The sequence below is a fragment of the Ornithorhynchus anatinus genome, chromosome 6 (genome assembly GCF_004115215.2).
Source record: "Ornithorhynchus anatinus isolate Pmale09 chromosome 6, mOrnAna1.pri.v4, whole genome shotgun sequence".
NCBI classification, from domain to species: domain Eukaryota; kingdom Metazoa; phylum Chordata; class Mammalia; order Monotremata; family Ornithorhynchidae; genus Ornithorhynchus; species Ornithorhynchus anatinus.
Genome location: NC_041733.1, coordinates 33,359,018 through 33,374,259, shown reverse-complemented (window position 1 = coordinate 33,374,259; position 15,242 = coordinate 33,359,018). Strand labels below are relative to the sequence as shown.

Sequence of the window (15,242 nt, the reverse complement as noted above, 5' to 3'; positions counted from 1 at the left end):
CGTCAAGCTATAACCCTCTGTAAATTGGAATACAATCAACAAACACCACCTGTTGACATTCTACCTGGGTTTGCCATTTGACCTTTTATGACAATCAGTTCAACAAGTAAACAGTGGACTATCAGAATCCTCTGCAGGAATTGAATGGGATTAGAAAAAGGGAAAAGGAAATAGGACACTCTGCCCAGTGTCTTTAGGGTCACAAATAAATGAAAACATAATGGATTCACTCTTACCACCATTCTGTTGAAGTCAGATAGGAAAATAACCTAATGACCGATGTTCTAGTGGATTGAAAAAGTTGTTGAGCAGAGTTTATCTGATCCCTGGCACTGTGGAGAGACAAAGAATCTCTCCTGGATGATTTACAATCCTCTAGGCTGTAAACTCATCAACTCTATGGTACTGTAATATTCCAAGTGCTTTGTAAAGTTCCCTGCAACTAGTAAATGCTCAATAAATATCCTGATTGATATATTATGACATTTCCCTAGCCATAATTCATTTTACGGTCTCCCCTTCTAGATTTTAAGCTTCTTGAGAGTAGGGTTTGTGCCTAACAACTCCATTTTATTTTCCCAAGCATTTGATATAGAGTTCTACACAAAGTAAATGCTCAATACATGCAATTGAATCATTTCTTAAGGAATATGATTTGTCCTTATGGACATGCTAATATTCTATAAGGTGCATCAACACTGATTTATAAAATCCACTTGTACCAATTTTCAAATCAGTAACAGACTTCCCTTCTAATTTAAACCTACAAGTAGGAAGCCCCACATACCAAAGCCTCTGTAACAAATTTAAAATATTGCATATATTTCTGTTAGGAGCTCTGACACTTTCCAGAACTCCTAGCTGAATGCCATTTGAAGCTTGTGATTTATTGCAATTTAATTACTGGGGCTTTACTTTATAAACTTTTGCTATATTTATTACTGGCTATAAGTTCCTTATCAATCTACGAGTAGGAAGTATAACCCCAAGATTCTCTCTTCATCCTTTGTGATGAATTCTGCTTCATTCTGTAATCTTCATGGCTTATTTGATTACTTTTTTAATACCTGGCAGCATATGAAACCCTAATTCTTCTGAGATTTTTATTCAAGTGTAAGAGCTCTTCCTTTTAAACCTAGCAGTTCATTTTTCTTTTTAAAATCCCCATCGAGGGAGTAAGATATATCCCAAGTGAATAAAATTCTGCAATTCTTAAAATCAAGTTTTATAATTACCATGCATTGGTTTAAGAATAAAAAGGAGACTCTCGAAACAAGAAAAAATACATTCATTTAAATAACAACACTTTACATACAACAAGATCATAAGATTACCGTGTGGCCAGTTCTTCTTCAAAATTTGGTGCCACCAAAACAATTTCCATTTGGATAACGTTATTCTAAATTTCACAAACTATTTCAAATATCATTCTTCGAAAAATATTGACTGCACAAATAAATGGTAATTTGAAAAAGGAAATAGAAATATTTAGATGGCTTCTTTGGATAAAAAAAAAAGACACTGGTCTTCTGAAGTGTGCATGTCAGAATGGGTGCTATGAGTTGAACCAAAAAACTTTGGGAACTCACCCAACCTGAGTTTGACAAATGCTCAGGTTTCAATTATCATAAAAAAATCCCTCCCCTGCACCTATGACTCCTTGCAGTTTTCACCCCATCTCCCTCCTACCACTGTTCTCCAAACTCCTTGAGAGAATTATCTACATCCACTGTCTCAAATTCCTCTCCTCCAATTTCTCCTTGACCCTCTCCAATCTGGCTTCTGATCCCTTCACTTTCCTGCAACTGTCCTCTCCAAGATCACCAATGATCTCCTTCTTGCCAAATCCAACAGCCTCTATTTCAACCTGTTCCTACTCAACCTCTCAGCTGCCTTCGACCCTGTGGACCATTCCTTTCTCCTGGAAACATTATCAATCCTAGGCTTTACTGACTTTATCCTCTCCAGGTTCTCTTCTTTTCTCTTTGTCTCCTTTAGAGGCTTCTCCTGTGCCCCCTACCCCCAAACTGATGGAGTCCCTCAAGGTTCTGTTCTGGATTTCCTTCCATTCCCAAAGTCACCATCATCTTCAATGGTAATTACTGTGCGCTTAGTACATGTAGAACCTAAACTAAGTTCCGGGAAAAATGCAGCGAAGTTAGCAGACGCATTCTCTGCCCACAATGAGATTACAGTCAAGTATGAGAGACAGACATTCATATGAACACATAATTTGTAATATATAATTTAAAGATGTGTACATTTATAGACCTTTACATCCACTCCCTTAGCATTTACTGCTATGCCTCCAACTACCACGTATAGGCAGATGATTCTCAATTGCACATCTCCAAAACTGACTTTCCTCCTCTTCTGCAGTGTCTTATCTCCTCCTGCCTTCTGGACCTCTTTACATGGATGTCCCATTGACACCTCAAATTTAACATGTCCAAAACAAATCATCTTTACACCTAAAACCCTGTCCTCTCCTTGATCTTCCCATCACTGTAGATAGCACCACCACCCTCCCTTTCTCCTAAGCCTATAGCCTTGGCATTATTCTTCACTTACCTTTCTAATTTAACCATCGTATTAAATTGATCATCAAATCCTGTTGGATCAATCTTCACCACATTTCTAATCTCTGCGCTTTCCTCTCCATCCAAACTGCTGTCACATTAATTCCAGCACTTATCCTTGATTGCAGCATCAACCTCCTTCTTGACCTCCACACCTCTGTTTTATGTTATTTGTTAAATGCTTACTCTGTGCCATGTACTCTACTTAAGCACTGGGATTAGACACAATCCCTGTCCCCATTTTACAGACGGAACAAGTGAGGATCAGAGAAGTTAAATGACTTTTCCAAGGCCCCACAGTAGAAGAGCAGTGGAGACCAGATTCAAACTCAGTTTCCTCTGACTCCCAGACCTGTGATTCATTCATTCAGTAGTATTTATTGAGTGATTACTATGTGCAGAGCACTGTACTAAGCGCTTGGAATGTGCTGTGATCTTTCCACGTGTCCAGTATGCTTCTTAATGGTCCATTAAATGTCCCATCCATATCCCTGTTCCCTTTGCAGATTGACACAGCAATGTGAAAACATTACCGATACCTGGCCTAGCATATTATTTAGGTGATAAATAGCTACTGCTTAAATCACACCACAGGAGTATTTGCCAAAATATAAGCTGTGCTTGAAATGGCACCTTCCTGCAGCTTTCAAATATTTGTGTTAATTTTACAATATCTTCTATTCCACAGACAAACTATTCATTTTCTTTTGAAACTGCTTTAGAGGCTAAGGTAAATAGTATGCACACTTAGCATTAATATTATAGTTTCAAAAGGCTGTACAACCATTAACTACTTACCTACAGTAGTTAGGTATCAGTAGGAAAAACAGTGATCGAACACAACACCCCAATCTCACAAAAAAGCCAGTGACAGAGTCAGGTTTAGAAATCGTACCCTAATTCAAAGTCTATATTTAGACGGCTCCAATTTTTTGAGAATTTTCTGATTTAAAAAGCAAAGGCCATGTTCCTACAGAATAAACACAAAAGAAACTGCTTTTATTTATTAATAATGTGGAATAGCTGTACTTTCTGTTGCTTGTTCTGTGTGCCCTGGGCATTTTAAGGTTTAATTCTGCCTTTTCAGAGAATTAGTGTAGCCTGTCACATTTCTTTTAAGACCAGCTGTGGCATATCTGTAAATTCCTTAAGGGCAGAGATCATGACTTCCAAATGTGTTCTTTGTATGTACTCTTTACAAATGTAAGTACTCTTTCACGTGGAGAAGAAGTAGACCAATAGTATTTATTGAGCACTTACTATGTGCAGAGCACTGTACTAAGCGCTTGGAATGTACAATTCGACAACAGATAGAGACAATCCCTGCCCAATGACGGGCTTACACATGGATAGAGACAATAACAATGATAACAGGAGAACCATTAGAAAGGTAGCGACTTATGGACGCAGGCTATTATTATTATTATGATGCAGATTTATGAGGATTATGGACGTTCTGGAGAAAGGATATCCATGGAGTCCCTATGAATTGGAAATGACTAGACGGCACTTAATAAGTAAAGGCTAGCGGAAAGAACGCAGACCTGGGAGTCAGAGAACCTGAGTTTTAATCCTGTTTCTGCCACTTGTTTGCTGTGTGACCTCGGGAAAGCCACTTCACTTGTCTTTGAAGTTTCAGAGAAGTCACATTTACAGTCAGCTCATCTGTAAAATGGGGATTAAGACTGGGAGCTCTATATGAGACGCGGAATACATCCAACCTAGCTAGCTTGTATCTATCTACTCCAGCGCTCAGTACAGTGCCTGGCACATAGTAAGCACTTAAAAAATACCATTTAAAAAGTACTTATTTCAGTGCTCTGAACAGAGAAAACTCTCAATAAGCACCACTGATTGATTAAAATTTCAGTCACCTATCCCCCAAGTTTCAATAACTTTCAGTGCAACTGAGATCTGAGAATGGTATCTGTACCACTGACCGAGATAAATGAGAAACAAAGTTCTAGTGCTGAAGAGTGAACAGAACTAAATATAAGCAGGAAAGAAAAAAGACGGTTATTCCCAAATTCCCTCAGAATCCCTGCTTTTACTGCATATCAGAGTTAAACATAAAAGGACAGATATTGCTAGGAAACCAAAAAGAGATTCCAAATTGAATGTGCGAGTTCCTCTTTGTTCATCAACAAAAGTGTTCCTTAAATTTTCTCCAGAATGTTTGGAACCAAAATGAAAAAAAAAAAAGATGAATAGGAAGTTGAATATAAGACTTATATTTCAAACATTTTGACCTCTTTATTGTTAGTCCACTGTATTAGAATTATTTTTCACCTAAAATCTCCCAAATCCTTTCATTGAACCATTCAGAAACAAGCTGATGGATGGCAAACAAGAAGCAATACGTTCTGGAGAAAGAATACAGGACCAAGCCACAGGATCTGGGTTCTAGTGCAATGTTTGCTACGTAGTAAGCATTTAAAAAATACTGCAACTCTTATTAGTCAGAATTTTGCTATGGACCAGTTAAACAACCCCCAAAATAATAACTTTAATTGGAACATAGCATGGAATGTATTGCTGACCATATATCACTCACAGCCATGCTCAGATAAAATTCATATCATCTTTGAACATAGAGATACAAAATATTTGTGTGTTGTCATCATTATCTGAATTACAACATAGGATAAATGGATATTAAAGTTCTGTGGGGCCGGGGGCTTAGTGAGAGAAATATTTTGGAGGAGATGGGATTTTAGTAGGACTTTGAAGGGGAGGAGATGGGTGGGCTGTCAGATAAGAAGGGAGAGGGAGGTCCAAGGCAAAGGAGGATGTGGGCAAGGGGTCAGTGGAGAGACAAACATGATGGAGGTAAAGAGAGTAGGTTGGCATTAGAAGAACAAAGTGTGCGCGTCGGATTGTAGTAGGAGATCAGCGAGGTACAGTTGGAGGAGAAAAGCCGAATGAGTGACTGCATAGTGCCTGAACTGCATAGACACCTTCAGGTATTTGTCCGCTTTAAACTATCCAGCTTGTTATTATTAATAATAATGACGGTGCTTGTTGAGCACTGACACGCCTAGCACTATCAAGAAGTGCTGGACTGAGAGAAGAGGATCAGGTCACACGCGGTCCCTGTCCCACTGGGGCTCATTAGTCTACATAGGAGACAGAGCAGCAGGAGATGGAATTCCTTCCTTGAAAAAGAAATTCTGAGAAATATAAGGCAGTGCTACGATTATCCTTCATGAAGAAGCTATAAGTTTAATAAAAGTTGATCTTTGTTCCATAAAACTGTAGCTTTAATGCAATTCCAAAATATGAAATCCCTCTTTTGTTCTGCACACTTGGAACAAAATATTCATGATTGGAGACTTGAGTCATTTTTTTTCAAATTTCTACATTCTTCTCCTATATAGTGGCTCAAATTTTTTTCCTCATTATCTATGAGAAAGAACACACTTCATCTAAGATTCTTCCTGCTTTGAAGTGTGTAAGGTTAGCTAGAGAACTTTTCATGGTATCTAATGTCTTCTGTGCTCAGTCACTGTCTTCCTATAGTTTGGTGAGGACAGGGAACATGTTTACCAACTCTGTTTTACTGTACTCTCCCAAGCGTTTATTACGGTACTCTGCACACAGTAAGCTCTCAATAAATATAACTGATTGATTTTCTAAAATGTACTATTTTCACTGTCAATCTTTTGGTTTACATTCTACAGGTAATATTTTCAATGGTTCAATACCAGAAATTATCATGGTTTCGCTCTCTACGTATTATTTGTCTTTCTCTCCACAAACTACTTTAAACCATTCGATTCTAGAAGTAATATCTAGATATTGAGCAACCACTAGATGTACTCAGGACTTGGGAAATCACATGAGCATGATACAGTAGTCCATTCACAAGGAGTCCACGTTATAATGGTGGAAATAGAAGACTATATGAAGTGACCCTGCAATGGATGATGATTATATACATATGTCTTAAGTGTAGAGGGCCAAAAATGAATGTTTAAATGCTAAAGGCAGTTGATGAGTTGATGTGACTAGGGCCAGGTGAGTTAATCTGGGAAGGCCTGTTGGAGAAGTGGGCTTTTAAGAGGGCTTTGAGGCTGGGGAGAGCAGTGGTCTATCAAAGTGAAAAGGGGAAGGTCGACGGGGGAACTCCGGGGTGAATGAAGGAACAGAATGGGTGAGTTGAGAGTGAAGCACAGCCTGGAAGATGGATTGGAAGAAATGAAGAGCAGTGGGTAAAATGGACTGATATGTAAGATGGGGAGAATTGGTGGACAGCCAAGTGGGGGTCAATCAATCAATCATCGGTATTTACTGAGTGCTAACTGTGGGCAGAGCACTGCCCTAAGCACTTGGGAGAGTACGTAGACCACAAATTCCCTGTGGGGCAGGGACTGTGTCCCACCTGATAAACCTGTATTTACCCCAACACTCGAACACTGCTTGACGCACAGGAAGTGCTTGTAACAAATACTCTCATTATTATTATTATTACCACAAAGAGGGGAGACATATGCGCTGACAACAAGGAGCTTCATTCATTCATTCAATCATATTTATTGAGCACTTACTGTGTGCAAAGCACCATACTAAGCGCTCGGGAAAGTACAATATAAAAGACACCTTCCTGTCCACAATGAACTCACAGTCTAGAGGAGCTTACCATCCAGAGGATAGGGAGGAGTTTTAGCTTGATGGTGAGAGCAATGAGAAGCCACTGAAGTGATCTGAGGAAAGGGGAGGTCGGAGACGAATGCCATTGAAAAAAGATGATCCTGGCAAAAACACATAATAGGGGTTGGAGGAGAAAGAGACTGAAGGCAGGGAGGCCAATGAGGTGGTTGATACAATATTATAGCCATATTATAAAGACCCAGCACGAGTTAACAGGGGCTTAAATATGAGAGGTGAAAAATAGTCAGAAATCAAGGATGACACCAAGGTTGTTGGTGTCTAGGGCAGGGAGGATGGTGGTGTGTCATCGAGATGAGAAAGTTGGTAGGAGCAGAAGGTTTAGGACACAAGATGGAGGCCTGGGAGAGGAGAAAGTGGACTGTGGGAGTGAATCAGGGCTGGGGACACAAGAATGACAGAGGGACAAGGGCTTAAGGTTGTCAAGATGGGTTGGGAGGTCCGAGCTGAGGGTGGGAGCTTTTGCCTAAGGGCTGAGAAGGTTTGGAGGGAGTCTGGGATGGGTGGGGGAGGTAAGAAGGGTGTAATGGATAGACCACAGGCCGAAGAGTAAGAAGGTCATGGGTTCTAATTTCGGCTCCACTCTCCCATATGCTTACTACATAGTGTTCTGCACATACAAGGTATTAAACATACATCAGCTGATTGACTGAAAACCCGCTCTTGACCCCACTTCCCCCTCCAGTTATCGTCCTATCTCCCTACTACCCTTCCTTTCCAAAATCTTAGAACGAGTCGTCTACAATCGATGCCTAGAATTCCTTAACTCCCATTCTCTCCTAGACCCCCTCCAATCTGGCTTCCGTCCCCTCCACTCTACCGAGACTGCTCTCTCTAAGGTCACCCATGACCTCCTTCTTGCCAAATCCAATGGCTCCTACTCCATTCTGATCCTCCTTGACCTCTCTGCTGCCTTTGACACTGTCGACCATCCCCTCCTCCTCCGTACCTTATCTCACCTCGGCTTCACGGACTCTGTCCTCTCCTGGTTCTCCTCTTACCTCTCTGGCCGATCATTCTCGGTCTCCTACGCTGGAGCCTCCTCCCCCTCCCATCCTTTAACTGTTGGAGTTCCTCAAGGGTCAGTTCTTGGCCCTCTTCTGTTCTCCATTTACACTCACTCCCTCGGTGAACTCATCCGCTCTCACGGCTTTGACTACCATCTCTACGCAGATGACACGCAGATCTACATCTCCGCCCCTGTCCTCTCCCCCTCCCTTCGGGCTCGCATCTCCTCCCGCCTCCGGGACGTCTCCACCTGGATGTCGGCCCGCCACCTAAAACTCAAGATGAGCGAGACCGAGCTCCTCATCTTCCCTCCCAAGCCCGGTCCGCTCCCAGACTTCTCCATCACCGTGGATGGCACGACCATCCTTCCCGTCCCGCAGGCCCGCAATCTCGGTGTCATCCTTGACTCGTCCCTCTCGTTCACCCCACGCATCCTATCCGTTACCGAGACCTGCCGGTTTCACCTCTACGATATCGCCAAGATCCGCCCTTTCCTCTCCACCCAAACGGCTACCTTACTATTACGGGCTCTCGTTATATCCCGGCTAGACTACTGTGTCGGCCTTCTCTCTGACCTCCCTTCCTCCTCTCTCGCCCCGCTCCGGTCTATTCTTCACTCCGCTGCCCGGCTCATCTTCCTGCAGAAACGATCTGGGCATGTCACTCCCCTTCTTAAACAACTCCAGTGGTTGCCTATCGACCTCCGCTCCAAACAGAAACTCCTCACTCTAGGCTTCAAGGCTCTCCATCACCTTGCCCCTTCCTACCTCTCCTCCCTTCTCTCTTTCTACCGCCCACCCCGCACGCTCCGCTCCTCTGCCGCCCACCTCCTCGCCGTCCCTCGGTCTCGCCTATCCCGCCGTCGACCCCCGGGTCACGTCCTCCCGCGGTCCCGGAACGCCCTCCCTCCTCACCTCCGCCAAACTGATTCTCTTTCCCTCTTCAAAACCTTACTTAAAAATCACCTCCTCCAAGAGGCCTTCCCAGACTGAGCTCCTCTTCCCCCTCTACTCCCTCTGCCATCCCCCCTTTACCTCTCCGCAGCTAAAGCCTCATTTTCCCCTTTTCCCTCTGCTCCTCCACCTCTCCCTTCCCATCCCCACAGCACCGTACCCGTCCGCTCAACTGTATATATTTTCGTTACCCTATTTATTTTGTTAATGAATTGTACATCGCCTTGATTCTATTTAGTTGCCATTGTTTTTACGAGATGTTCTTCCCCTTGACGCTGTTTAGTGCCATTGTTCTCGTCTGTCCGTCTCCCCCGATTAGACTGTAAGCCCGTCAAACGGCAGGGACTGTCTCTATCTGTTGCCGACTTGTTCATCCCAAGCGCTTAGTACAGTGCTCTGCACATAGTAAGCGCTCAATAAATACTATTGAATGAATGAATGACTGACTTGAGGTAAAGGGATGGTCACCGATTACTAGTCCTCCATTTTGATACGTGATCCTCTTATTAATCCAGCAATACATCGATGGTTTTTATTGAGTTCCTACTGTGTGCATTCAGCACTTGGAAACGTGCAATATAAAATAATTTACACTCTACACTCTATACTTTATAATTTTATACTTTATGAACCTCAAGTACCCCATCTAGTATACTAAAATGAGGCATTCATGGGTTGAGATTATTTTTCCCAATTGAGAGTGAAATATATTTACTATACACAATGATCCTGCACCTAGTTTTCACTTTATTTAATTAGCATCAGCTTTGGATGGTCTTTGTTTTGACTGGTGCGGCTTTTTATCATGAACCCTTAGGTATATGTACTACATATTCATAAAGCTGGAGAGCTCTAACTTGAGATCTAGCAAGACATATTTTTCCTTTATTATTCAACATAAATAACAGTAGGTTTTGGAGAACTGCACTGGTCTTGCTGTTTTAGTTTTGTTTTTTTTTTCCAGATAGTATCTTTCTAGAATCGGGTATGGATGCAGTACTTGCTTTGATTTTTTGGCATTCCTCCACCATTCCATTTGCTGGGAAACATAAACGCATTTTTATGAAACTGTTGCCAAATGTAACGGTGAACCATGCCAAAGGGTGATCACCTCCATGTCTCTGAGACGACTACAGGGACAAGCGCTAGTATAACTTGCTACAAGTCATCACTCGTTATAATCCCAAAGCCCGCTAATGTTGACTTTCCAGATTTACCAAGTTAAACTTCCTTCTTGACCTTAATTGAATTAAACGCACACTGGACTTCACCACTGGTATCTATTTGATTTTCCCAAGACCTACTTTGAAACCTTGTACATATTTCAACAAATAGATTCTGAAATCAGACGCAGATTAATTTAATGAGGCCAAGAGGGAAGCATTTCAAATTTGGGCTGCGTGTGATGAATAAAATAAAATGTGTACATCAAAAAAGGACTGCATACTCACTAGGTTATCGAAAGGCTTAAACGTGGGAAGAATGTCTGGAGAAATTTTGTTTGAACGGAAGTTAAAGTTGGTCGACATTTGAATACCTAAACTAGAATCCAATTTATATTGACTTAAATTTACATTTCATAATAGTGTGGCCTGTGGGGTTTCGTCTCAGTTTGAGTGCCACAAAAATAGAAGGTTTTTTCCTACCTTACATTTATATTTTTCCTATCTCATCAAGTGTTGCGTGTGTAAGCATCAAATCTCTTGAAACATTAGGTAAAAGATCAATCCCTGACTTTTATTTCTACAAAATAGGCAATCTGAGGTCCCAAAGGGAAGAAAAGACTAGAGTGATTTAATACACATTCTCAAATATAGCAAGAGTTTGACTCCAAAGGACATTATTGTTGGCCATCCTCTCTACTGAGGACCAAACAAAAACTAATAGGTTTAGACTGCAAGCAGAGGCAATGAGCTTATTAGTATTATTTTCATGGTATTTTTGAGCATTTATTTTGTGCCAGACACTGTACTAAGTTAATAACAATGATGATGATAATAATAATAATATTTTTAAGCATTTACTATATGCCAAGCACTGTTCTAAGCACTGGGGTAGATACATCGTAATCAGGTTGGACAAATCCCTTTCCCACATGGGGTTCACAGTTTCAATCCCCATTTTACAGTTGAGGTAACTGAGGCACAAAGAAGTTAAGTGACAAGGTCACCCAGCAGACAAGTGGCAGAGATGGGATTAGACACATTCCATGAGAGGCAGCATGGCATAATGGATAGAGCACATGCCTGGGAGTCAGGGGGACATGGGTGCTAATCCTCTCTCTGCCACTTGTCTGCTGTGTGACCTTGGGCAAGTCACTTAATTTCTCTGGGCCTCAGCTATCTCATCTGTCAAATGTAAAATATAAAATGGGGATTAAAATTGTGAGCCCCATGTGGGAAAGGGATTGTGTCCAACCTAACTAGGTTGTATCTACCCTAGCGCTTAAAACAGTGCTTGACACAGAGGAAATGCTTAACCAATCCAATCATTATTATTAATTACTACTATTAATATGTTGCACATGAGGCTCACAGTTTCAATCCTCATTTTACAGATGAGGTACTGAGGCTCAGAGCAGTTAAGTGCCTTGCCCAAGATCTCACAGCAGACAACTGGCAGAGCTGGGATTAGCACTCAGGACCTCTGACTCCCAGTCTTGGATTCTTTCCAATAGGCTTCGCTGCTCCTCCTCCCTCCTTTTTAAGGAAGAACAGTAGAGACTTTTAAGAATGCAATAAATAGCTCTGGAAGTTTCTAAAGAATTGTTTCTCCTCAATACCTTTCAAAATAGTAGAAAACCAATCACCCAGGTTAACTTCAGTGATGGCAGTTAAAGTCCCAGTAATGACAGCTTGAGGTTACTTTCAAGCTCCTTGGTTCTCAAATTCAAGTTTTATAAGCAAAGCCTTCTTGATTTTATCAAACTATATCAATGGGCACTCTAAACCCACAGGCCTTCTAAGTAAAAATACCTCTAAAATAAATAGAAACCTCTCTTCCGGACCCACTTCATCAGATCTAGTTTAAGAACTTAAATTTTTGTCTCAAGGCACATCAAAAAAAAGCACATCTCTAAAAGACAAGAATGGCTCGACACCTCTGCACACAGTAATACAATAAATACAGTAAAATAAATAAATACAATCGACTGACTGTGATACTGTACTCTCCCAAGCACTTAGTACAGTACATGATTGTTAGATTGATTAAAAGAGAGGGGGATGGCATGGAAGAGAGGAGAGACACGGGAACAGATTTAGGGTGGGGAAAACAGGAAATTAACAGGATTGGCAAGGGAGCAGAACTGGTTTTACATACATAAAAGAAGTGGGGTTATGCTGCAAACATCCATTCTGTTGCGCTTTATTCAGAATTCATATTTCTGGGTTTATGGTGGAAAGAACGCTTGAGGAAAACTGTGTACTCCCCTTTGCCATTGTAAATTACAGGATAATTCAAACAGGTCATTTATTCCCATGGGTTATTTTCTGTCCTTGGGTCATATTATTTATATCGAGTCTCTCGCTCTTCTAATACTGCATGTTTGTCAACTGATGTAGTGATAATGCCTTCCCCATGAGCATGTGGGATTCTCAAGGGCAGGGACTGGGTCTTATATTTTCCCGCATGTTCCCCTGTTGCCTATTACGGTGCTCTGCACACGGATAAAGGTAAATGTGATTATGGTCCAGAGAAGCAGCAAGGCTCAGCGGAACAGACACGGCCTTGGAGTCAGAGGATCTGAGTTCTCATCCGGGCTCTGACACTTCCTGCTCTCTGATCTTGGGCACGTGATTTAACTTCGCTGGACCCCAGTTCCCGCATTTGCAAAATGGAGATTCGGTATCTTGTAGTCCCTCCTGCTTAGACTAGGAGCCCCACGTAGGACCCGATTATCTCGTATTTTCCCCAGTGCTTAGTTCAGTGCCTGGCGTAAAGTGCTTAACAAATTGCATAAATATCATTATCACTGTAGTCATTAATTTGGTGCTGAAAGGACCAGAGAGCCATTTATGCATAGTAAGATTTGTGCTTGACCCACAGTAATTGCTTAACAAATACCACAGTTATTAATAATACTGTTCAACAGTCTGAGCCAAAGGGCTCTGGCTAAGGATCTTGCCAGTTTTGTTGTATTTGTATATTCTGATTTCTTCTGGCATCAAAAATGGAAGTGGCATTAAGAAAAGAAGAAAATTGGTGTTGAAAATCATCAATTCTCGTGTCGTGATTTAATCTTTCAGTCTTCTCATATAATAAGTAGAACTGTACAATAATCAGGGTCAATGCCGTAAAAGTGCAAGAAAGTGGAGGAACTAAGTAAGATTTCAATCTCAGATGGCCTTCCTGCCATGTTTACTGTGAAATGTAAAGCTCACAGAGCTCGGTTTTGAATGCTGATGTCTTTGAATATCGGTAGTCATCTTGTATAAATTTTTAGCCCATTTGTCAAACACTTTTGTACTTGCAAATCTCTTTTATTCCCCTGACTTTGGAGATCCTATTTCATATGGGGAAGAAACAAAGTACTGTATTTACAAATCACTGTATTTTGATTCTCAAAGTACAAACGCATCTGTTTTCCTGCTTATATTTGGCCGACAGGTTTGTAGCAAGAATTTTGACATTCGCCATGTTTTATTGGTCAGGTCTGTGATAGTAAAAGGATCTGCTTTAGTACCCTGTGGTATAACACAGTGTTATCACCAGTACATTTTAACAGCTAGCATAACGGAGGAGTTGTTTATGGTGATGTCCTTTGTTTGTCCTATTCTGTAATTGTAACCGGTATTCTGTGGGACGCAACGGCTGAACTCATTTTCAGATAGGTAAATCTCAGGAAACCATAGGAAAAAAAATCTATATCAGACTTGCATTTCCAAAAATAGTAGCTACATATTCCTAGGAAAAAAGAAATGGATTTCTCCTCTGATGTTTTTCTCTTCAAAAATATTCAAGGGGAACCAGTTAATTTATCCAATTATTCATTCATTTTTAATTTATCCTTTAGACCGTGAGTCTCATGAGTAACAAGGGCTATGTACAATTTGTGTGTATATATGGTTCCACCACTTATCTGCTGTGTGATCTTGGGCAAATCACCTAACTTTCTGTGCCTCAGTTCCCTCATCTGTAAAAGGGGGATTAAAAGTGTGAGCCCCACGTGGGACAACCTGATTACCCTGTACCTACTCCAGGGCTTAGAACAGTGCTTAGCACATAGTAAGCGCTTACCAAATACCATAATTATTATGTGCACATATATACATATACATATATACATGTACAAATACCCTTGTACACATATATATACCCACATATACATATGGGAAGCAGCATGGCTCAGTGGAAAGAGCCCGGGCTTTGGAGTCAGAGGTCATGAGTTCGAATCCCTACTCTAACACTTGTCAGCTGTGTGACTTTGGGCAAGTCACTTAACTTCTCTGTGCCTCAGTTCCCTCATCTGTAAAATGGGGATGAAAACTGTGAGCCCCATGTGGGACAACCTGATCACCTTGTATCCCCCCAGCGCTTAGAACAGTGCTTTGCACATAGTAAGCGCTTAACAAATACCACCATTATTATTATTATATGTATGTATATACCCCAGGACTTAATACACAGCAAAACTAAAATAGCACTGTTATTATTATTAATAATAAAAACCATTTACCATTTTGTACATTTGTTACTTCGTTCCCCTACTCAAATAATCTAGCATTATTTAAGCTCTTTCATAATAATTATAATAATTGTGGTATTTATTAAGCACTTTCTACATGCCAGGCACTGAGTTAAACGCTGGGGTGGATTCAAGCAAATAGGATTGGAGATAGTCCCTGTCTCACGTGGGGTTCACAGTTTTAATCCCCATTTTACAGATGCGGTAACTGAGGCCCAGAGAAGTGAAGTGACTTGCCCAAGATTCACTCATTCATTCAACTGTGCTTATTAAGTACTTACTGTGTACAGAGCACTGTACTAAGCGTTTGGAAAGTGCAATTTCTCAATAAAGAGACAATCCCTGCTC

General features: G+C 41.1%; 1 long non-coding RNA gene across 1 annotated transcript in view; it reads right to left on the bottom strand.

Annotated features, from left to right (window-relative positions):
- The window catches only part of LOC114812793, a 442,896-nt gene that overhangs the window by 311,640 nt on the left and 116,014 nt on the right, over positions 1-15,242 (bottom strand). The gene's annotated exons all lie outside the window — the stretch shown is intronic.